The sequence below is a fragment of the Dama dama genome, chromosome 33 (assembly GCF_033118175.1).
Source record: "Dama dama isolate Ldn47 chromosome 33, ASM3311817v1, whole genome shotgun sequence".
In the NCBI taxonomy this organism is placed as follows: Eukaryota; Metazoa; Chordata; class Mammalia; order Artiodactyla; family Cervidae; genus Dama; species Dama dama.
Window position 1 is genome coordinate 16,217,527 of NC_083713.1, and position 23,369 is coordinate 16,240,895.

Sequence of the window (23,369 nt, forward strand, 5' to 3'; positions counted from 1 at the left end):
GTATATCAGTATTCCATTTTGCCCATGAGGGTGGTAGGGGATAAGTGTCGTAGTCATTTTATAATTGTGAAGTCTAGGACTTAGAGGTTATATAAGAGGGCATATAAAAAACAAAAACAGAAACAAAAAATGATTGATGGTGGGGAAAGAAAACCACACTAAAGGATCAGTATGTTTATCTTACTGTGCTAGGCAGTTTAATTTTTTCTTAAATTTAGTCAGCAGTCTTTTCCTCAAGGGCTTCCCTGGTGGCTCAGATGGTAAAGAATCCACTGCAATGTGAGAGACCTGGGTTCTATCCCCAGGTTGGGAATGTCCCCTGGAGAAGGGCATGGCAACCCACTCCAGTATTCTTGCCTGGAGAATCCCCATGGACAGAGGAGCCAGAATGGCTACAATCCATGGGGTTGCAAAGAGTCGGACGTGACTGAGGAGCTAAACCAGCCAGCCAGCTTTTCCTCAAAATTGAGTATGTGAGAGTTTGTAGTGCTTACGTATAGCAAATGCATGCATGTTCTACCTACAATTTATTGGGTTATTAAATACCATATTCTACTGGGAGAATGTTTGGGAGAATGCATTGGGAGAGATGTTTGAGGTCATGAGAAAGGTTGAAAAAGGTCAGGAGCATCACTGGTGGCAGCCTCTTCCCTCTCAGTCATTTGAAAAGTAAAATCATTAAACTGAGTGCCATATAAACAAGAGCTCTCCTGAGCTCTAGTTAAATGAACATGAGGAAATGTTTGTCAGCTTAGATAATAGAAAAAAATGTAATATGAACACCTTTACTAGATATTAAAAAAATCGTTTTAAAAAATCACTTCAGAGAAACATATAATAACATTCTAATGTAAAATAGGCTCACTGAGGCATAGAGCTATGCTTAGTCCATTTAATTAATAAGGGATTTATAGGGAGTCAAAGGAGCAAAATTACCAAAAAAAATTAATTCCTTACAATACCCAGTGGTAGCCAAATAAAACACAGAAATATTAATTCAGATAATTATTTTAGGGCTTAGGAAAAAACTTCTTTCTCAGTATATATGCAACAGAAAACCTGCATATCTAGTTAGATAATCCATCATCAGATTCAAACAATTAAAAAAAATACTGTATTCATTTTCCACAGCTGCTACAAACTACCACAAACTTAATGGATTTAAACAAACACACATTTATATCTCACAGTATCTGTGGGTCAAGAGATGAGGCATGGCTTAAATGGGTCTCTGTTCAAGGTTCACAAGGCTACAGTTAAGGAGCTTGCCAGGGCTGGTTGTCATCAGAGGCTGGACTGGGGAGGAATCTACCTTAAAATTTCCGCAGATTCTTGGCAGAACTCATTTCTGTGCAGTTGTGCAGAAAGTAGCTTTTACAAAACCAACAACAGAGAGAAACTCCAGTAATACAGGCACCACAATCTTATGTAATCATCTATCCATAATCGGTGCACGCCACTGGTTACAGTTACACGTGCCACTCACACTGAAGGGGAAGTAATGAACAAAAGCAACTAATGATTGTATGGAGAAAATTAGGAGTCAGATTTGAATTATGGCTCAGTCACTTACCAAATATGCTTACTTGAGATACGTTCATGAACTTCTATGGACTCCAATATCTTTATAAAATGGAGTGAATTTATATTACTTATCTCACATAGCTTTTGTGTCAATTAGAGAAAATATTTAGGTACATTGAATAAGTCTGATACATAAGAGTTGCTCAGTAAAACACAAAAGTCATTAGTATAATCACAGGACTCAAAGCCCACTGTGTACATAACACATTTCATGACATTATGAGATACTTTTTTAGAGTTTAGGTAATATCCTCTAAGGAAAATATAATTTATAAGGGAAAATGAGACAAGCAAACTGATTCAGCATGCACCAAAATGAGCAGTCAAAATGTATACATGCACACATATACAAATAATATATTCATGTTCCTTTGAACACTTCAAAAACATTAAACTTTAAGTTGCTTTTTTTATTTTTGAGTCGCAATTCTTCCAATAGATATCAAGCAACCTTGAGTGTACCTCTCAAGCTAGAGTACCTGAAGTTATATTAAATATACAGATTCCCAGATGGTAATCTCTGAAGATGGAACAGAGTCTACATTTTAAACAAGGCCTCTTATTTGGAGGACTGGGTTTTTATGTAGAATAAATGTTTAAGACACCCTGGCTTACTGTTAAACCCAAAGAATGAAAGTAGACACTTGGCTTCAAGATCTAGGGAGTTAGGACATAAATATTACAGATTCTGACCCTGATTCCACTTCTGACCACCAACTAATGGTTCTGACAATCAATTTCAATTCCAATTAACTAATTACAATTAATGATTCTTACAACCAACTCCAGGGTGTATGTGAGTAGGTGTGGGGGAAGGCGTCTTCTCACACTAATTCTGACACTATCTACTTGAAAATAGCTCAGTGTCATAAAACTGTCTCACTTCAGATAAGTCCAAGTTGTCTCCCCTCCTCTGAACAATTACCTATAGATTGGAGTTTCCAAATTGGGTTTGATTACTTTCCTAGAGTGACTCAGAGAACTCAGAAATGGTTTACTTACCAGAGTGCTGGTTTATTATAAAAGGCTCTAATTAGTATTACCCAGATGGAAGAGATTCAGAGGGCAATATGGGGAAGGAAAGTGGAGCTTCCATGCTTTCTTCAAGAACAGGCTACACTCCCAGAATCTCCACATGTGCAACAATCCCAGAAGCCTTCTTGGGCTTTTTATAGGGGCTTCATTATATAGGAATGATTGATTAAGTCATGTCCATTGGTAACTGAACTCAACCAGCCCCTCTCCCTTCCCTGGAGGTCTGAGGGCAAGACTGAAAGTTCATACTCTCTGATCATGGGGTTGATTCTACTGGCAAGCAGCCCCCATGCTTAGACTGGTTCCAAAAGTCCCCTAATTAACATAGAAAAGGCATATTCATTACTCTCCTCACTGGATATTTCAACGACTTTAGGAGCGCTATACCAGAAACTGGAACTAAGATCAAATGATACAATATTATGAATCACAATATCTTTACAATACTATACACGTGTAAGTCCCTTTTCATTGGCTCATTTCCCTCTTCCTGCTTTCAGGGACATTAAAATATCATTTAATATGCAGATACATATGAGTGAAAACTAGGAAACATAAGTAGTATTAGAACTAGATTGAAAAAGAACTTATCATTTACAGGGGATGTCTGATTTCATTATGCTTCAAAGGGGAAAGTGTTTGGGTACTACTTAGAGAACAAAGGACTATAAGTAAAAATTTATATGAAAGAAAATATAAGGTTGTAAATGAAGTTTGGGCAAATTGCAATGGATCTGTATTTAGAAAAATAATGAATAATAACCTACCGGTGGTAGAAAGGACCTAATGGATAAATAATGCTTTTGACCAGGAAAGGGTTCTATTTTGCAAACAGTTCTGTTCCTAATGACTTGAAAGATCACATGGGCCTAGTAAGGCCCAAGTAATCTGATCCTAATGCAATTAGTTGTTTGCAGGAACAACACAAATTTAAACCTTGAGACTAAAGGCAAACCTGAAAGGAATCAAAGTTTTAATTAGTTACAATCATTTTAGGAATTAGCTCACAGTTTTGGAGAGAGGGAACAAAGCTACAGAGAAAGCTATTATAGCCAACTTATATATATAACAGGGTGACCAAAAACAAAAATCTGTAATGTCATTGATATATTGGTGGTAACAAGGGTTAGGACAAAACTTGTGGCTGTCTAGCCAGGAGAAAATGGTTAGATCGGGGTGGTATAGTGAAGGCAATAGCTGTATCAATTCAGTTATTTGTAAAGGTAAAAAATCCCATATTTTATATTGTGAGGTCTTTAGATAAAAAGAATTATATCATAATATGGTGTTTGGAAATTTTAAGATTCTCCAAGGAATTAGCACAGAGATAACATATTAAGGATGTAGATTCTTTAGCAAGTTATTCTGCTTTTAAAATATTCTTTATTTTTATATTATTATTCAACAACTACAAGCCACCTAATGAACGAGTCACCTAATACAAGTCAGAGGGAAAACTGGAACCTGTAGTCAAGCCAGCGCAGCACTGATCTCCCAGTCAAAGTGAAACAAAAGTTTGAGAAGCTACTCATGTTAATCCATTGCATTTTCACACCTTCCTGTAATAATTTTTTCCTACTGCTTTTAAAATAAACTGTAATTCTGGCCTAAAAAAAAGGTTGAAATTGAGTTCTAGAAATTGTCTTTGTCTTCTAATATCACTTTTCTGCAAAAGTCAAATGTTTTTAAGACAAGAAGATATGGATATTTTTACAATGCTGGGTATTAGTGAATCTTCCAGGTAACAACAGTACAAGCCAATGCCTTTACCTTGATTCTTAGTGCACAGTCATTTTATTATACTAAATCAACCACTTACAGTCTTGAATAAATGAAGTAACTGTAAAGTACCATCATCCATTGCTAAAATTACTAAGACCCAAAATTAACTGACACTCCAGCATAAACTGAAATTAACATGGTGAGTGAGTGAGTGAAGTCGCTCAGTCGTGTCCAACTCTTTGAGACCCCATGGACTGTAGCCTACCAGGATCCTCAGTCCATGGAATTTTCCAGGCAAGAATACTGGAGTGGGTTGCCATTTCCTTCTCCAGGGGATCTTCCCGACCTAGAGATCGAATCCAGGTCTCCCGCATTGTAGACAGACGCTTTACCGTCTGAGTTACCAGGGAAGGCCTAATAGCAATTACTAAAAGCAGTTTGTTTCTTGATTAATTGCTTGATAATACTTCATTATGAAACAAAGAAAAATGAATTTAAATAAAACTCACACCACTTTTTGACAACTAATGAATTCATTGTACTGTCTATACCTATTTGGATCCTGTTTTGGGACTACTCTCTGTAGACTTCATGGGTAATATGTTCTTTTTTCAGCTTTCTTTATGACAAGAAATTACCTTGTGTGGCAATCATTTCTTGTCACACTTGATTTTAAGGATATGTAATTACAACCTTCATGCTGATACCCATAAAATACTGCATGGAATAAAGTGTTAGAATAACCATATAATTTCAAATATTGCCTTTTTAAAAAACTTCTATTTTTCATCCTCCTCATTAATTCTATTATGATGTATACATTGTAAAATCTTGCAAATATTACTGAAAGTTTAGTAAATAGAAAATATTGTACTTTCTTTTTTTTTTTTTAATTTTTATTAGTTGGAGGCTAATTACTTCACAACATGGCAGTGGGTTTTGTCATACATTGACATGAATCAGCCATGGAGCTACATGTATTCCCCATCCCGATCCCCTCATCTCATCAAATCTATAGACATTTCAATCAAATGCTGAGTAATGCTCAAACTAGACTTAGCCGGTATATGACCATCGAAGTGTTTTAGTTCCAATTCAGTTCCATAAAATTAGTTCCAATGTATGTTTTTCATAAAATCTTTAAATATTTTAGAAGTATACCAATATACTCTGATTTACTATATCAATCCTAAAAGTATTTAAACCTTCAAAAACAATTTTCCATTAATAGGAAGAATATCACAAATATACCACTCAGGTTAAAAATGATTATCATCAAATAGTAATGGTTTCTTCTTTTGCAGTTCCTTAGGCTTATGTGAGACTTTGAAATAAGAGTGTTTGGCCGTCATTTCTTGAGCTAAGTAGGCTGCTAATTAACAGAAGCTTAGGAATTGAAAACATAAATTAATTTTTATTTTGATCAAACAGGTGAAGTTAATGTTAAAAAAAAAAAAAACCCTGACAGAGAAGGTCATAGTAGACTCGCTTGTGTAGACATTCCTGACAACATCATGCTGAGAACAGAATCAGCCTCCAAAGAGTGTCAGCCTAAATAAGATCATTCTGGGAAAATCACTGGGTTTTTCAGAGATAGATAAGAGTCAGATCAACACCACAGTAGGGATCTGTGCAAGAATAAGAAATTTTAAAGGGACACGTTGCTTAGAAATATGCTCTAATACTGTCTACTTGATTAAAACCATCCAGCACTTTCATTGTGCCTTGAGGCTTAAATATAATTGTATGCCATCACTGAAACAACACAGTGGTATTTGGTATTTGGAATGTTGTTCAAAAAGAATGCAACTGATAAGATTATTAGAAAAAAAAAAACCTTTTGCATTCTCTTATGAAATGTCTTTTCATAAGAGTGTCATTTTATAGCTAGATTTCACAGACATAAATAAAACTATTCCCCTAATGGGGTAGTATGTACAATTATAAATGTTTCTGTATTCACATAGATGTAACAGCTGCTCATTTTGGCTTTGCTTTGGTTATTCTCTATTTTATTCTGCATTATTGCCAGAGAATCTTTGTCCTTTCTGAGTTCCCACTGCTCCATTCAACTTCACTGACAGTTATTTTTTCCCCTGAGAGCAATCAGTGTTTACCATACCAGACTACACCTTGTGTCTTCACTGATAAACAATGACTTAAACACCAATGTCAAGCAATGTCATCACAATTAAAGCAAATTGTGATGACAGTATGAAGCCTCCTGTTTGATTTCCTATTGCAAAGCAAGAAGAGCATATCATGATCATATAAGTGATGTGTCCCTATCACAATATCTTTTAAGTTTCCTCCCTATTTAGGTATTTAACTAGAGTGCTGACTACAATTAACAATACTGTATTGCTTATTTGAAAGTTGCTTAAAAATGTGCCCCCCAGGTAAAAATAATATGAAGTTTTAAAAATAATAAAATACTATTTTTATAATCTAGAGATTCTAAGATGTAATTTTTATCTTATGCACTTTTAATAACAAATATTTATTTGATTTTGGTAAAGTCTAATGGTCTGATCTGTCTTTGATGGTTGGAATTTGGAAAAGCAGTCCCTAAAATTCAACTGGGCATCAGGAAATGTGAATCTGAAGATTTTTTTTTTTTTTTAACACGTGGATAAATCACTTTAAAGTCCAAGAATGGAGAACGAGATGAAATTGAAAACACAGAACAATTTCTCATAGCTTTCTCCAGCTTTCACCATCACTCTTCACCTCTTTCAAATTTAATTCCCTGTGTGAGGAAATACAGTCAATAGAGTTTTGTGGCACAATGTACCTACAATCATTCATTCCCCTGTGCCTGAGAGACTCTCAGTGTTGTAGGGTGCTGTGTTTTGGGTATTTACATTCTTTACTCAGCTGGGCATGTATGAGGTAACCTGAAATAAGAGTCATTTTAAAATTTGAGCCCAAAGTTCAAATAATTTTCCAATTGAAAATTAGGCTCTGCTCCTTTTTGACACTGTTCTTATAATAAATTTATTACCATATAATTATTGGAGTTTCTTTTCTGAATTTCTTAAAAGTTTTCAAGCATTTTATTTGACTATTAGCCAATAATGTCATTTATGAGACAATGAATCTAGTCATAACATAGACTTGAAGCCTAATGAGAGAATAATATAAATGTTTACTGGTATGGATTTCTTTTGAAACAATGTCCTATTATAGGTAAAACAATTTTTGATATTTGTATTTTTCCAGTGATTTTTTTAGCTCTGGGCATGCTGATATCATTGAGCATTAATGATACATTAACTGTTAAAGGGCATGACCCCCATTGTCCCCACTCAGGTGAAAGTCAAGCTGCCAGAGCATTTTTAGTGCACACATGAGGAATACATCATGTCCTCAAACACCACCTCAGTGAGACATCTGGTGATCAGGTGACAACAAGAATAGCAAACTTCCCAACTCGTTTCTTTATGTCTCTTCGGAAGGAGGAATTTTTATGTTAAAAATCATTTATATGATATTTCTTGATATAGATTAAAATGAAAACAGAATATCTTAGTGAAGATCAACTGAAAAGTGACCTTGTGTTTTTCTTCAAGTTTCAGATTTTTGTGGTGAGCCTAAACTGAAGTTGGTAGTTGCTAGGAAATGCCATTTATTTCACAGATAGATATACAGATGTATATATTATAGGAAATCACCCACAGGGCTCTCTAACTCAAATGCACTGGCTTTTATGCAACCTTATATTACTTTTACAGAGAAGTATTACTATTCACATATTCACTTTTGAAACAGCAAAAACAAATCGAGTAAAATCCAAGTCTTGTTCTGTACCTTTTTAAGGAGTTGTGATTGGAAAAGAGCCATCAGCCAACATGCCAAATTTTTCTACATTTAACAGAGGGGACAGGAATGCAGTTAGCTTCTGACAATCAGACAAAAATTGATATATGTTGCAATTTTCTCTATGAGCTGAAATAGTTTTTTCCTTGCATGCCACTTTATCAATTTATAAAGTGAATAGATCTAAAACTAAAAGTAGGTTCCAATCTTATGTCAGTTTTAAAATATACAAGAAAACCATGTTTTAAAGGTAGCTTCTAGTTCAGTCACTCAGTTGCATCCAACTCTTTGCGATCCCATGTGTGTGACATGATTAAACTTATAGCAAAATCTGCTGTTAGGAACCAGACTGATATCCTCCTAGGCAGAGTATAATAATATCAATTTTCTTTTTTTAGATTATGCAAAATGTGCAAATAACTGAATTATTCCTCTTTTTTAAATTAGTTTTCAAAATGGTTAAAGGGCATCTTCTGTATGTTATTCTTCCTGGAAAAGTGAAAATGATTATACATTTTTTAGACTGCCTTATAAAATGTATGATAGACCTAAGTAGTTACTTTTTCCTGTTTTAATTGGCACATTGAAATCCAGGGGGAAAAGAGATAAGAAATAAGCTCTGTCTACTAAATAACTATGTCAGTTTTATAAAAGTTCAGTAAAACTGATGCCTTCACTATCTTTAAAGTGTATATGGCAGGTTATAGAAAAGACTCTCTCATGGCATAATTATTTTGATACCATGACTGTTTTTCCTCTGTTGGAGCTAGAGTAACCGGTCTAATAAAGCCAAGGGTTATGCTATCACTGATTTTGGAAATAAGAGGACACAACACTGGCAGACAAATTGCTTTGCTTTTTAGCTCCAATTTGCACTTCCCTTAGAACCAAAAAAAAAGCATTTTGGGGTGAGCAAATGCAGAGGATAAAAGTAAACCAATTTGGCTATGAGATCTGTTTATTCTGGATCTGATCTAACAGAGCTTTGGGTCGAGGCAGAAGTACATGGCCCTTCCCACACTGCCCAAGGAACTTGATCCTCTAGACAAGGTAACAAAAAATTCTAGGCTTGCTCTCAATGGACATAAAAAAAGAATATAACTGAAATTCCTTTCTTAGAAAATATGCTAAAATTTTTGAACATATGTTAAGGATGACCTTTATATTATTTATTTTAGGCCTTTTAGTGGTATAAAGACTTGTGGTACTTAGTTTCTATAAAACTGAACACTTTGGGAAGCAGATATTTCTTTTTTAAGCTGCTAACATCCTATTTAATGACTGTTTGCCTGAACAACCTGAGGTAATTTAACTTTCCAACATTTATACAACTATGAGTCAAATGTCCAAGCTAGCATAATTCAGGAGACATTGAATTACATGACCATGTGTTATAAAGTTTTATAGATATTTTCCTCTAAATATCTTCCAATAATCTTGGCAGGGGGCTTCCATCGTAAGAATACAGACTTAGGAAGACATACACACCAGCTTCAATCAAAGTCAACTCTCCATATGTTTGCAATTAACTTAGGGGTAGACAGTCATTTTGAAAGATTCACTTATCAACAAAAATAACAGAATTTTTCTACCCCCAGGTGAGAAGCATGTTGAAAAACAGACTATAATGTTTGTCCAGGTATATTTGCCAGTTGTTTGTAACTACCTTCAACACAGGATAGATGAATCTTCCTTGGAACATAGGTTCTCAAAGAATAACAGAATTTTACACAGTACTCAAACTGTGAAGCTACTGAATAAATGTAAATTGCTGGTAATTATAAAGATGGTGAAATAAGTGCACTGACATTTTGAAAAGGTTAGCTTCCAATTTTGAAATGGTACATAAGCAACTGCCTTGACACAGAAGCAGAAATGTAGTTCCTGCTTAGGAATCTGTCATCAGAATTTTGCGGATTCATGTAGACACTGGAAGTGAGGTATCTGTGTGACATCTCTTGGGAATGGCCTAACTGTAAAATGTGCTGGTGATGAGGGCTATTTACCCTGCCAGACGATATAGCAGAATCCTGCTCCAGTATGTCTGTACTCAAGAAGAAACAACAGTTTTAGGAATATTTCTTTTTAATATGCTGCCTTTAAGGAATTGACTAGGTATTCCTTTAGATGCTTGGTTCCACTCTTTATTCTTTACTTAATTCAAAAATATTTATTAAGCAGCTACCATGGCTCAGACACGCTTCCAAGTACTGGATATTACACATCTGATTTCAGATATTTTGAGAACATTGGCCCAGATACTATCATAATTCCTGACAGAGTGGTGGGTCAAAGGTATTAACTGAATGATATGAATTCAAATTAAAATTTGAAAAATTTGGCAACAGTAGACTCTTGAAACCAGTAACGGTCATAAACGGATGCTTCACTCTCTGTGCTGCTGTTCAGTATAGAAAATACGACAAAATCCTTTTATGAGCAGAAAAAGCATTTCAATTTTTTTAATCCAAATATTATGTTCATCCCTATTTTATTTTTCTCAAAATTTCATTTTGGGTCCATACACATTTCCCAGCTTTTACTATATCATATCTTATAGAAAATTACACTGATAAAATAATCTCAAGAAGTTATCTTTTCTGCTTCTTGCAAACCTCCCACTTATTGAGTACATTTTAATTCAGTGAACTTCTAAAGAACCCTAAGACATATCATTATCCACCATTTCACCTCTGACTCACTTCTGCCCACACCTTAAAGCTCAATTTCTTTTCTTTTCAGTAAACCTCTGTGGCTAAAATGATAGATAAGTAGATAAGAACTCAGTAAGAGAAGTTTGAATTTTGCTTTTGCTACACAAAATACAAATGAGATGTTACACAATGTTTAACCCTCTTGAATTACAAGAAAACAGTAAGAGGGAGGAGAAGGCCCTATTTTGAGTCCTGATGATGTATAAAGCTCTAGATCAGGAACTCTCTGTGTGCACTTCCCCAAATCATTAGTATAAGCACGACCTGGCAATTTGATAAAAATTCATGTAGGGAACAAACAATCTGTATTTTAACAAAGCGTCCTAGTGATTCTGATTCACTGAAAATGTTGATAGTCATTATTCTACATTTTTGCAGCTATCTTGCTCCCTAACACTGCGGCATCATTTGCTCTTTTCGTGTAAGAAATTATCACATATAAATATTAAAAAAAAAAGAGCCATTACCCTCAATTAATAATCTGTCTTTAAAGGCATTTTCAATCATCTTGCAAAAATCTGGATACAAGGTCATTGGGAAGATTAGATTTGATCTGTGTAGCACAAATTCTGAGAAGGAGGTCACTGAAGAGTCTGGAGGGGTGCTGTGTAGTTTCTGAAGCCAAGAGGACCATCAGTGGATATCATTGAACACAACAATAAAAAGTTATATACCCTTAGTTAGGAAAGTTCAAGTGTACAGTGAATCAATGTGTGACTCAGGGTGCAAAACACAGCTTCAGATCTGGAATTCTTTCCTTTCCAAGGCCTTAATATGAGTTCAGAATGGTCCAACACAACACAGGAAAAACCATTTCATTTCAGAAATTCAGAATCATGCATGACTGAAGTTGATGAAAGTGACCTTCTGGTTAATACAGGAATACAGAAGTCACAAATTCAGTCTTTCTTTTTCTGTGGAACATAAACCTCCAATGCTTGATGCTTGAGAGAATTAAACCCTGCTTTTACCATCAATTCAGAGAACTGACAGCAAGTATCTCAACAAAGAAACACCTGAATGCAACTCTGATGCACCAATTTTAAGTCTGTTTTCCAAAAATTTGTGTCAGCCTATTTTGATATGGTATTAACGCGACATAGTGGTTAAGAACAAAGAGTCTGTAGCCAAACCAACGTGCTTTGATTTCTGGAGCTACCACTTACCTTAGGTAATTACGTCCCATCTGCGTGCTTCAGTTTCCTCAACTGTAAATTAAGACTCACTGCCTCTTATGGCTGCTATTTTGATTAAAAGAGTTAGTATTTGTATTTTAACAAATATTTTTAAAGATTTATAAAGGATAGTATCTATAAAATAGTAGGAATCTTGAAAATGTTCATTAACAAATATATGCACTATAGATATTTCAATTATAGTTTTAAGGCAATGTGTGTAAGCAAATTCTTACAGCTAAAAACCTATACATAAAATTAAGACCTGAGTTGTATATAAAGATTTTACATATAGCATTGCTTTTATTGGTTAATCTTACAATTTTTTCTAAGTAACTTCTGTTGAGACAATGTGATTTGCTCAAAACATTATCTCCTTTGCAAAAATGTTACTCATTGACTATGAAAAGGGCAAAGAATGAAAGTGTACTTCTATTAATTAACAATTAATAGAAGACAAGTCCAAGTGATTACTGTTTCATAAACATGTAAATGAACTTATTACTAGCAGGCCTTGGATTGCTGATATATAGTACTACAGTGTCAATAGAAAAAAAATCATTAAATATGTAAGTACATAAATGAAATATATTGTTTGTATAAACTATTGAGGTATATTACTTCTAATTGCAATAATCCATTTTCATAATTAAGAACCACTGAGAAAACTTTGGAGGAAAGTGTACTTTTAGAAGAATCTATAAAAATGTATTTGATTACAATTTTTTTCAGTGATTATATTAAGTACTGTCCAAGGAAAATAAAAGAAATGCCATGATGTTATTTAAAAAGTGGTGCAAGTGCCGACTAGTATCAGTTAAAACCCAACCTATAGCCACTCAGGGAAATACAATCAGTTTATTAACATTGAACAAGCTGATCACTCAACTTTCAACTTAACCTCAATTTCCCAATTAAAAAAAAAATTCTGTTTAACTTTATAAATTTTCAATGGTCCATTTACTTACTTTCTGCGCAGCTACCAGAATTCTTAATCTTTTTTTTTTGCATGAGAATCAATAATTTATAATGATGCATTCTATCAAGTAATTTTCTGATCCAGCTACAAAAGCAATAGAAAAGTCACACTTTTTGTCTTTCTCATGATAATTTGTGCTCCTTCCTGAAAGACCATCATTAATTATGTCTCAAGTGAGTCTCTAGTTATTCCTTTGCTATAGTTAAAGCATCATCCTTATAAAATGGCCCTCTATTCCCTGGGAATCTAAAGCAGTATCATTGCCAGAAAATTAAGAATAAAAAAAAAAAATCCACTGTTTCACTAGAGTAATATTGCTGCTTATAGAGGACAAAGAGAGAAAATGATGCTTTCTACTCACTGTGAGCTCCTCTCTTGGTCTCTGCATCTTTCTTCTCCTGCTTTATTTCTGAAAAATAAAAAACATTAAAATCTTTAAATGAAGAAAACATCATTGAAGAAGTATTTTACATGATCTGCGTATGCAGATATTTCATTATAAATATGAAATGATTAAACAGTGAAATGTGTTGTTGAAATATAGGGAATACAAAGACAACCAGGGTTCTTCAACATGAGAAAACTGACTTTAGGAACAGGAACTGGCTAAGTTACTCCTGCCCAAAAGAAAAACCTACAGGGAACCACTGCAGAGGGAACGTAGCACTGATGAAATTAGCAAAGAGGAAATATTCAAAAAAGGATCAGAAAAAAAAAAGACACAAATAGCTAAAGGCCTGGGCCTTGATTTGGAAAGAATCCATAGATAAATAACAGGTAAGTTGTATTAGGCATTTAGAGAAAGCATTTTTAGAAGTAACCCTAACCATAAACAGAACTAAGACTTTGTCATATAAAAATCTAAACTCTGAGACTGTATTTAAACAAAGATTAAGTGTTGTGTGATTGAGACAATGATGGAGTTAGCAAAGATACTCCCAATGATAAAACCTTTAAATATGTTAGACATGGGATAGACAATTCATAAGCCTTATTTTATTCAGTTCTTGAACATTTAAGCTAAATCTATTGTCCACTCTTGCAAAAACCAAGGCTTACAATGGATGGTGATTTGTCCAAGATCACCATACCAGTAAGTGACAGAGTCAGTATTAGAAAAATAGACACCAAAACCAGTGCTCTTAAATCACTAAACAAAAAAAAAACAGAGTTTTGCTAGAGAGTACCATGGGCTACAAAAAATGCATCACCCAAAACCTGCAAGATGAGGAAAATGGATATTGACAAGATGAGAACAAAGACCCGTTTCACCCATACCAGCTATTAGGTATTTCAGCTTATATAAAATATGAAGACATTAAAAACAAACAGAAAAATGTCATATATAATACTTACAATTTGTCAGACAAATAATTATGTTATATGGATGGTGCACTACTCTCATTCCATTCAGTTGATTTAGTCATTTCATTAATCCTTTGGTTAACCTGAAATGTTTTAATTAAAGGTATAATTTTCTGTAGCTATCTGACCTGAAGAATACCAATTTGTTCTAACTTTCAAAATTCTGATACATAGAGTGGACAGATAAGTGTTAGTGATTTCGAATGATGTATTATCAAATTTGAGGCTTCCCTTTTTTGTAAAAGATGCTTATAATTCATTACCATTAGAGAATATATTTTATATTTTTAAAATTTTATTAAATTTTAACTTCTTGAGGATAATCTATGTGCATTTGAAAGTGAAAGAGGTGAGTGAAAAAGTTGGCTTAAAGCTCAACATTCAGAAAACTAAGATCATGGCATCCAGTACCATCACTTCATGGCAAACAGATGGGGAAACAATGGAAACAGTGACAGACTTTATTTTTGGGGGCTCCAAAATCACTGCAGATGGTGATTGCAGCCATGAAATTAAAAGACACTTACTCCTTGGAAAGAAAATTATGACCAACCTAGACAGCATAGACATTATTTTGTCAACAAAGGTCCGTCTAGTCAAGGCTATGGTTTTTCCAGTGGTCATGTATGGATGTGAGAGTTGGACTATAAAGAAAGCTGAATGCAGAAGAGTTGATGCTTTTGAACTGTGGTGTTGGAGAAGACTCTTGAGAGTCCCTTGGACTGCAAGGAGATCCAACCAGTCCATCCTAAAGGAGATCAGTCCTGAGTATTCATTGGAAGGACTGATGTTGAAGTTAAAACTCCAATACTTTGGCCACCTGATGCAAAGAGCTGACTCATTTGAAAACACCCTGATGCTGGGAAAGATTGAGGGCAGGAGGAGAAAAGGACAACAGAGGATGAGATGGCTGGATGACATCACCAACTCAATGGACATGGGTTTGTGTGGACTCTGGCAGTTGGTGATGGACAGGGAATCCTGGTGTGCTGTGGTTCATGGTGTTGCAAAGAGTCAGACACAACTGAGTGACTGAACTGAACTGAACTGATTGGAAGAATCTTCCTCAAAGATATTAAATGCTGTCTAGCCATACTAAGGCCACTTCTCCATCTTTCATCTAGGACTTAACAGTATAACTGCCCCCTCTACTTTCCCTTTCCTTAAACCTTGATGAAAGAAAAAAAGCTGTGGAGAGTGCTTGTAGTAGGAATCACCTTTACAAGGCAGTCAAGCAATAAAACAGCTTTTTTCTCAGAGCCTTGTACAATTTAAATTTCAGAGGAAAGTAGCAAAAGAAGTAGCAGGAAACTATAGTCAAATTAGAGATCAAATTGCTAACATTTGTTGGATTGAAGAGGAAGCAGGGGAATTCCAGAAAAATTTACTTCTGATTCATTGACTATGCTAAAGCCTTTGACTATGTGGATCACAACAAACTGGAAAATTTTTAAAGAGATGGGAATATCAGACCATCTTAGTTGCCTCCTAAGACACCCACATGCAGGTCAAGAAGCAACACTTAGAACCAGAGGTGGAACAATGGATTGGTTCAAAACTGGGAAAAGAGCATATCAAGGCTGCATATTGTCACCCTGCTTATCTAACTTCCATACGGAGACCATTATGTGAAATGCCAGGCCGGGAGAATCACAAACTGGAATCAAGATTGCTGGGCAAAATAACAACCTCAGATATGAGGATGATACCACCCTTATGGCAGAAAGTGAAGAGAAATTAAAGAGCCTCTTGATGAGAGTGAAAAAGAAGAGAAAAAGCTGACTTTAAACTCAAAATTCAAAACTAAGATTGTGGCATCTGGTCCCATCACTTCACGGCAAATAGCATAGGGGAAAAGTAGAAGCAATGACACATTTTACTTCCTTAGGCTCCAAAATCACTGCGGACAATGACTGTGCTGTGCTTATTTGCTCAGTCATGTCTCACTCTTTGAGATCCCATGGACTCTATCCCTCCAGGCTCCTCTGTCCATGGAATTCTCCAGGCAAGAATACTGCAGCCACGCAATTCAAAGATGCTTGCTCCTTGGAAGAAAAGCTATGACAAACCTAGACAGTATATTTAAAAGCAGAGACATCGCTTTGCCAACAAATGTCCATATAGTTAAGTTATGGTTTTCCAGTAGTCATGTTTGAATGAGAGAGTTGGATCACAAACAAGGCTGAAGGCCAAAGAATTGGCAGTTTTGAATTGTGGTGCTGGAGAAGACTCTTGAGAGTACCTTGGACTGCAAGGAAATTAAACCAGTCAATCTTTAAGGAAGTCAACCCTGAATGTTTGTTGGAAGGACCGCTGCTGAAACTAAAGCTCCAACACTTTAGCCACCTGATGCAAAGAGCTGACTCATTGGAGAAGACCCTGATTCTGGAAAAGATTGAAGGCGAAAGGAGAAGGGGGTGACAGAGGATGAGATGGTTGGATAGCATCACTGATACAATGGACATGATCTTAAACAAACTCTGGAGATAGTGAAGCACAGGGAAGCCTGGTGTGCTGCAGTCCATAGGGTCGCAAAGAGTCAGACATGACTTAGCAACTGAACAACTACTGCAGAAATATTAGACTTATATAGACATTGCCTTATATTCTCTTTAGAGCATCATGAAATGCACTGTCAGCTGATATCACATGAAACTATACCAACATATTTATCCTGGTCCTTACAAGGTTTGAGATACTTATTCAAAGACAATTTTCTGTATTCTGACACTAGTGTTTTCTCCCTCAGTGCCTACAAGAGATTTTTTGTATCTTTTTGACTAGCTAGAATGAGCTGAATTAGCCTCTATGCCTCCAAAACAAATAAGTAAACAAATACATAAGTAAAATATTAGATTTCTATATTGCAATTCTTAAATTTGAGTTATATCAGTGAGATAAAAGTATAATAAATAACCACCTATCTCCACTTTCACACAAAATCAGATGAATGCCTCTCTTGCTTGCATCAAATACTGGAATAGTTGATCAGCTAGCTATTTCTATAATAATATTGAAAACATTTATTGACTGCTTATCATGTATCAGGGATTGTGGTTTACCAATTCTTAAAGAGGTACCAGTCTCTTAGTATTCTAGTTTCATAGCCGAGGGAAATAAGATTCAGATAAAATCACTTTCTATGACACTGCGCACAAGCTCACACTATTAGTGGATTGGAATTGGAACCAAGTCTTGAATCCAAGCAGTTTGTCTCTAAGGTCCATGTTGTCATCAGTTCCACTCCCCTGCCTCTCATTTGAAACTTTCCTTTCCCACTTCCTCTCTTGGCAAGCTTTGCTCATGGATATCATCATTCCTTTATGAAGCAAATTCCTAACCACTGGTACCACTTTGGATACCTGTCAATTAAAAGCTACAATTAAATTTTTATTATTTCTCTGATCTATATCCTAACAAATTGATCACACATACATCTACCAATAATCATCTATATTTCAATGATCTCCAAATCTATATACTCACATTCACATATACCTTCAGTTACAAGATTAAGTTCCTGTCTTACTACACATCCGTTTTATTTCACATCAACCTGTCAAATTAAGTATATCCAAGTCTGAACTCTTTTCATCTCCGTCACTGTCTCCTGAATTTCCTACATCATTTATGAGATACTAACACTTACCATTCTAGTATGGCTCAATTATATCCTGTCTAGAAATGTAACATCATTTTACTTAAGACTTTGCTCTCTAGTTCATGCTTGTATTCCATTTTTTTCTATCCAATTCATGACCAAACTCTGCTAATAGTTACTGCCTCCTAAAATCTCCTTATCCCATCTTTTTCTGTGAATTAAAACTGCTTTCATAGAAGTCTTCATTATAACTCACTTGGGTGGCTAAAAGTTTGTCCTATTTTTTTTTTTTCATTTGCTTCTTTTCTCTGTCCTCTTTAAAACATATTAAAGATTCAGAGTTATCTCAAACTCAAATTCCATCCATTTACGTACTATGAAACAAATCCCTTAACGCTTATAAGATAAATGTAAATTCCTAAGTTTGACAAACAGCATTTCTGGACCTCACTCTTCCTAATCATTTAGCATAATCCCTTGCCTGCCACTCTGGCTCTTGAACCTGATTCTTCTGTCACATTTGATTGCTCAAATTTCCCCATGCTTTCTCATATTTCAGTGTCCTGCACACATCACTGCATACATCTAGATTCTGTTTGTCCTTGTCTTTACCTTGGAATTCATTCCTTAAAGTAGCCATAATACACAGAGTCATTCTATATTGTTATTTCTTTGTTTGTGACCATTGTACATATTATGGTCATGTCATTTCTCAAAATTAATTATAATGACATTTTTGTTTACATTACTGGATATAAGTTCCTTCAGATCTTGGACTGAAATTCTTCATTTAAGCAGTGCCTGTGAATGCCATAATAGGCATACAATAAATATTTACTGAATAAATAAATAAATGGATGTATGCATGAATGAAAGGTATCATATGTTCTAGACTTCAATATACAGGCAGGAATAAATTGAATCTGTGTCAGCTCCCCTGTCATGAGTAACTATAAATGCATTTTGCTTCCTACTTCTTAAGGTAATACTTAGCCTTTAACAATAAGTTTAATTTTACTATATATTCCTTAAATTTACTGAGGTGAAAAAAACCCAGGTATTTTAATTTGAATTGCTATAATTAACATATTCAAATTATGATTAAATGAAGCAATCTCTACAACATTTAACACATTCTAGCTCATAGGAATATATGTTAAGTTCTCAAAAAACTATAATTGACTGATATCAGTTATCTAAAAGGATATACTGGAAACTTTACTTTTATAAAGTAGTAACCGAACTCAAACATATTTCTTTTTAAGTAATATGTGATCATCTAGAACAAATAGAGGAAATACAAAAGAAAGCATTTATCTTCTAATAAACACTCCATAAATTACCCAATATATAATACCTTTAGCACAAAACATGAAATAATTCTAATAACCCAATGTCTAGTCCTCTATTTAATCAAATTGAGTATGGAGAGTTCAGGCTATTAAGTAGACATATTTTCTGCCTCTAAATGTCACTCTCAAATATAATTTGATGAATTATACAAAGAAGAACATAAACTATTTGCATAAAATATTCCATGAAATATACTCAACTTCTGTTGAAATAACAAAATAATGGGCCCAAGTGTTTGCTGTCTAATGGATACTGAATAAAATGCTGTCAAACTCTTCTAGAGTGAAGCAAAGGCTGTACTGATGGAACATAAAGAATAATAAATGAATATTCACTAGCTTTAAAAAATGATTGGATTTTCAATTGCATTCAAAATGACTATTCAAATCAATAACCTATTATTTCAGAGGACACAGTCTATTTCATAAATATGGGGCATAATAATTAAAAGTGTTATTGTCAATAGGCTAGAGGTTAATTGCAAAAGCAACCAGAAGGCCAGTGTTCTCTGTGCAATATTCAATATTAACTGTCAAGTATAATGAACATTTGTGCATTTGAAAGAAATGTTTCAAAACCAATCTTGCATTGAATCAAAAAATTATAAATATTTCATATAAATACTTTGACCAAATACTAAAATGATATCTAGGAAGTTACTAGAAGCTATTTAAAAGTTTAAAACATCTATGTAAAATTGATAGCCAACAGGAATTTGCTGTCTGGCTCAGGAAACTCAAACAGGGGCTCTGTATCAGCCTAGAGGGGTGGGATGGGGAGGGGGATGGGAGGGAGGTTCAGACAGGAGGAGATACATGTATACCTATGGCTGATTCATGCTGAGGTTTGACAGAAAACAGCAAAATTCTGTAAAGCAATTATCCTTCAATAAAAAATAAATTTAAAAAAAGAAATGAAAGTTAAAAAAAAAATGTTGTTTACTTTTAAGCATGGCTATGTGAATTTTCAATAATCCCAGCACATTCTATTTTCAGTAACATGGTTTTGTAGATTCAGATATTCTTAACAATTCATACTACTCATATAAATCATTATATAAATTGGCCAATTTGGGGTTTACAAGGAACTAACTTAGAAACTGATATTTATAATATAAACGAAAGGGAACTGTGAAATGCTTCCCTGGTGGCTCAGAGGTTAAAGCGTCTGCCTGCAATGTGGGAGATCCTGGGTTCGATCCCTGGGTCAGGAAGATCCCCTGGAGAAGAAAATGGCAACCCACTCCAGAATTCTTGCGTGGAGAATCACATGGACAGAGGAGCCTGGTGGCTACATTAGTCCATGGGGTTGCAAAGACTTGGACACGACTGAGCAACTTCACTTTCACAATCTAATTATAAGACTGCTTTTACTTATTGAATTTTTATGTTTATAATGAGGTTCTTAAGCTCACATTTGCTTTATTGACACTGGAACTACCAAAATAATGCATTTAGGTAAAATAATGTAGTAGCATATAAAGAAACAACTCTCTTCTCTGCTTCAATTTTTTATTCTCTCAAATGTAACTCTTATCACTAAATTTATTATATATTATTCCATATATTTCTTTACATACAGACAAACATTTGAAAATACATGTTTATACTTTTAGTTGCTTACAAACACTGGTAAAAATATACACAAAGTTCTGCCACACTTGCTGCTTCATCATGTAAAATGCACATCTCTTAAATGAACAAGAACAGATCTAATCAGCTTTTAATGACTGTATGGTATTTCTTATTATGGCTATATCATAACTTATTCAACTGCTTCCATATTTATGACATTGAAGTTATTCACAGTGGGTCTTTTCACGTTAAAAGTAATATAGAAATAAACACTCGCAAATATATGTCCCTACATGCTAATATACTTATTTAAATCTCTAAGAAAGATTTTCAAAGGGTGAAATGACTGGGTCAAAGATATACATGTTCCAAAAATTGTTGTTAAATGTTTTCAAATATGTTCCAAAAGTTTGTACACATTCATATATTACTGATAATAATATATAATTGTTATTCAATTATTATTTAACATATTAGGTAGGCTTTAGCTAATATAACAAGATAGGAAAACTGACAGCAAAAATTTGTAAACAAGGGCAAAATATTTAAAACTACTCTTCAATATTTAACTATATTGTATCATTTTGTATATCTAATAACCCCAAGAGATTCTATTAAAAACATTAAAATTAATAATTAATTTGGTAATGTGTTTGTATACAAACTAAATATGCAAATTTAAGCTGTTTTTCAGCATAAGCCAGTTGTAAATGGTATTGGAAAAATAATCCATTTGCAATAAAACCTAGAAATATAAGAATATCTAAAAATAAATTTAACACAAGCTATAAAACTTATATAAAGAAAAAAGAAAAAGAAATTAACAAGTATGCTGAACCCATAAAAACTAAATAAATGAAAAGAGATAACATGTTCTAATATGGAACACATAAATATCACTTTTTTTTCAAATAATACTCATTTAAGACAATTTTTATCTGACTCTAATATGTTAAATTGGATTACAATGATTGAAAATGTTACAAAATAATAAATGTGGAAAATTGTCAAAATTTTTGGAAATACTATAGCTACTATACCTACCATCTATTAAAAGTTATTACAAGACACTGGAAGAGTAAAGTTGTTAAAACATTTCAACTAGGATTCGATCCATGTCCATGTCAAGCTAGATGATTTAGAACAATGGATAGAGTTCAAGCAATACAGCAAGAGAAAAACAGGAAGGACATCTTAGAAAAGACATTCCAAATGGAAGTCCATAATTATATGTGTAACTCTACCCAAATTTCTGAGTAGCCCCTGATTTCACATGTATGAGGCAGAAACCAGGCAGTCCAGCTAAAATTAAATGAACTTAAACAGAGGTTTCTTCTGCCACCAAATGCAGGAGAAGCACAAGTTCAACTACAATCATTGTTTAATAAAGCAAATACCACTACTCTTCAGAAACAGAATCCTGATTTTCCCAATATATCAAAATGTTCAGGAGACAGTTCAGGTTTCTAGGCTTAGGAAGAAAAAGGACCGACTCTGAGATGACCAAGATGTTAAAATAGGCACATACCATAACTGTGTTCAAAGACTAGAGCGATATATGATAATAATGAACACACAGGAAATCTCAGTTGAGAAACAGAAATTATGAAAATGAGCCACATGAAATTATGAAACAAATACATAATGTCGGTTTGCAAAATTCAGAAAATGATCACAATAACAGAGTGGAGTTTTTGTTTTTGTTTTTGTTTTTTAAGGCATGCAAACTGGCACATTGATCAACAGAAACTGTGAGGTAGGGAAAATATATTGTTCTAAAATAAAAAGGTAAAGTTATGATCAGCCTAGATAGCATATTAAAAAGCAGAGACATTACTTTGCCAACAAAGGTCTGTCTGGTCAAGGCTATGGTTTTTCTACTGGTCATGTATGGATGTGAGAGTTGGACTGTGAAGAAAGCTGAGCGCTGAAAAATTGATGCTTTTGAACTGTGGTGTTGGATACGACTCTTGAGAGTCCCTTGGACTACAAGGAGATCCAACCAGTCCATCCTGAAGGAGATCAGTCCTGGGTGTTCATTGGAAGGACTGATGCTGAAGCTGAAACTCCAGTATTTTGGCCACCTGATGCGAAGAGTTGACTCATTGGAAAAGACCCTGACGCTGGGAGGGATTGGGGGCAGGAGGAGAAGGGGACGACAGAGGATGAGGTGGCTGGATGGCATCACCGACTCGATGGGCATGAGTTTGGGTGAACTCCGGGAGTTGGTGATGGACAGGGAGGCCTGGTGTGCTGCGATTCATGGGGTCGTAAAGAGTCGGACACGACTGAGCGACTGAACTGAACTGAACTGAACTGAAGGGGCGGTAGGACTATATCAACAGGTTTAACACCAATGCAACTGGAATTCCAGAAAGAGAAGAGAGAAAGGAGTAGAAAAATTTTTTTCTTTTGAAGAAACAATGTCTAATAAAACCTGAATTTTGT